Here is a 3477-nt window from a genome sequence, read left to right as displayed (position 1 = left end):
AATAAAACTTGATTTGATTTAATGAGGGTACGTTATTGGTCCCGTTACACAGTAATAAGGGTATGGTGTTGTTCCCTGGGTTACACAGTAATAAGGGTATGGTATTGTTCCCTGTTACACAGTAATAAAGGGTACGGTATTGTTTCCCTGTTACACAGTAATAAGGGTACGGTATTGTTCCCTGTTACACAGTAATAAGGGTACGTATTGTTCCCTTTACACAGTAATAAGGGTACGGTATTGTTCCCTGTTACACAGTAATAAGGGTAATGGTATTGTTCCCTGTTACACAGTAATAAGGGTACGGTATTGTTCCCTGTTACACAGTAATAAGGGTAACGTATTGTCCCTGTTACACAGTAATAAGGGTACGGTATTGTTCCCTGTTACACAGTAATAAGGGTACGCTATTGTTCCCTGTTACACAGTATAAGGGTACGCTATTGTTCCCTGTACACAGTATAAGGGTACGGTATTGTTCCCTGTTACACAGTAATAAGGGTACGCGTTGTTCCCTGTTACACAGTAATGAGGGTACGGTATTGTTCCCTTTACACAGTAATAAGGTACGGTATTGTTCCCTGTTACACAGTAATAAGGGTACGGTATGTTCCCTGTTACACAGTAATAAGGGTTAGTATTGTTCCCTGTTACACAGTAATAAGGGTACGGTATTGTTCCCTGTTACACAGTAATAAGGGTACGGTATTGTCCCTGTTACACAGTAATAAGGGTACGGTATTGTTCCCTGTTACACAGTAATAGGTAGGTATGTTCCCGTACACAGTAATAAGGTACGGTATTGTTCCTGTTACACAGTAATAAGGGTACGGTTTGTTCCCTGTTACACAGTAATAAGGGTACGGTTTGTTCCCTGTTACACAGTAATAAGGGTACGGTTTGTTCCCTGTTACACAGTAATAAGGGTACGGATTGTTCCCTGTTACACAGTAATAAGGGTACGGTATTGTTCCCTGTTACACAGTAATAAGGGTACGGTATTGTTCCCTGTTACACAGTAATAAGGGTACGGTATTGTTCCCTGTTACCAGTAATAAGGGTACGTATTGTTCCCTGTTACACAGAATAAAGGGTACGGTTTTGTTCCCTGTTACACAGTAATAAGGGTACGTATTGTTCCCTGTTACACAGTAATAAGGGTAAGGTTTTGTTCCCTGTTACACAGTAATAAGGGTACGGTATTGTTCCCTGTTACACAGTAATAAGGGTATGGTTTTTTCCCTGTTACACAGTATAAAGGGTACGTATTGGTCCCTGTTACACAGTAATAAGGGTACGGTATTGTTCCCTGTTACACAGTAATAAGGGTACGGTATTGTTCCCTGTTACACAGTAAAAGGTACGGTTATTGTTCCCTGTTACACAGTAATAAGGGTACGGATTGTTCCCTGTTACACAGTAATAAGGGTATGGTAGTTTCCCTGTTACACAGTAATAAGGGTACGGTATTGTTCCTGTTACACAGTAATAAGGGTAGGTATTGTTCCCTGTTACAGTAATAAGGTACGTATTTTCCCTGTTACACAGTAATAAGGGTACGTATTGTTCCCTGTTACACAGTAATAAGGGTACGTATTGTTCCCTGTTACACAGAATAAGGGTACGGTATTGTTCCCTGTTACACAGTAATAGGTACGTATTGTTCCCTGTTACACAGTAATAAGGTACGGTATTGTTCCCTGTTACACAGTAATAAGGGTACGGTATGTTCCCTGTTACACAGTAATAAGGGTATGGTATTGTTCCCTGTTACACATAATAAGGGTACAGGTATTGTTCCCTGTTACACAGTAATAAGGGTACGTATTGTTCCCTGTTACACAGTAATAGAGGTACGGTATTGTTCCCTGTTACACAGTAATAAGGTAGGTATTGTCCCTGTTACACAGTAATAAGGGTACGGTATTGTTCCCTTTACACAGTAAAAGGGTATGGTATTGTTCCCTGGTTACACAGTAATAAGGGTATGGTATTGTTCCCTGTTACACAGTAATAAGGGTACGGTATTGTTCCCGGTTACACAGTAATAAGGGTACGGTATTGTTCCCTGTTACACAGTAATAAGGGTACGGTATTGTTCCCTGTTACACAGTAATAAGGTAGGTATTGTTCCCTGTTACACAGTAATAAGGGTACGGTATTGTTCCCTGTTAACAGTGAATAAGGGTAACGTATGTTCCCTGTTACCAGTAATAAGGGTAGTATTGTTCCCTGTTACACAGTAATAAGGTATTGGGTGTTCCCTGGTTACACAGGTTATAAGTAGGGTATTGTTCCCTGTTCGCATACACATGGTTAGCAGATGTTAATGCGAGTGTAGCGAAATGCTTGTGCTTCTAGTTCTGACCGTGCAGTAATATCTAACAAGTAATCTAACCTAACATTTTCACAACTACCTTATACACACAAGTGGGAAGGAATGAATAAGAATATGTACATACAAATATAGGAATGAGCGATGGCCAAACGGCATAGGCAGGATGCAGTAGATGGTATAGAGTAGACGGTGTTGTTCCCATTACTGTGTAACAGGGAAGCCATCCACAACTATCCAGCCTCATGAATAAATGTTTAATCCCAATCACAGACTATAGAACATGAATCCAACTGTGGTCATCAGACAAGCTCAGTACCATACCGCCGCTTATATGTCCTGAGGGGAAACTGTGGCGAATGAAAAAGCCAATAAACTATACTGCCTTTACATCAATTAAAGGATAGATCACTTCCATGCGTTATCTGCGTGATACCGATGCACACTACATTTATGCATTTATACATTTTCCAAGAAGTTGTAAAACGCTTTTCTTATCAAAGTGGCTAGTTTTAGTTGGATACAAATGCTGAATCCCAAATTGCAACCTATTCCCTATGGGCCCTGGTCAAACGTAGTGCACCATGTCGGGAATAGGGTGCTATTTGGGATGCATACAAAGAATGTCCATTTATCTTTTTAATGGGCCAGATAAATTATGTAGAGTTGAATTGTAGTGGCAAAATAAATGTAAATTACTGACTCAAATTAGCGGAAATTGGATTCCGCACAACACTGATAACATTACACTCACACACACACACACACGCACACGCACACGCACACGCACACGCACACACACACACACACACACACCCATGCATTGCTTGGATGTGGTCAACGTTCTTGTTAGTAGATTCCCTAATCAAATCAATACTATGAAAGCCAGTCTGCCTTACCAGTTTATCTAATTGATATCAATGTTGATGGACACAGTACAATTGCACACAACCATACACACATCAGGTTGACGACCTGGCTAGCTGGCAGTGGAGGCAGATAAAACCTTTAGGCTGAACACACAGACTCTCTGTCTGTCTGTCTGTCTGTCTGTCTGTCTGTCTGTCTGTCTGTCTGTCTGTCTGTCTGTCTGTCTGTCTGTCTGTCTGTCTGTCTGTCTGTCTAAAGAGAGAGATTTCAAA

Source organism: Salvelinus sp. IW2-2015, unplaced genomic scaffold, assembly GCF_002910315.2.
Source record: "Salvelinus sp. IW2-2015 unplaced genomic scaffold, ASM291031v2 Un_scaffold2184, whole genome shotgun sequence".
NCBI lineage: Eukaryota > Metazoa > Chordata > Actinopteri > Salmoniformes > Salmonidae > Salvelinus > Salvelinus sp. IW2-2015.
Note: the sequence above shows the minus strand (reverse complement) of the source record.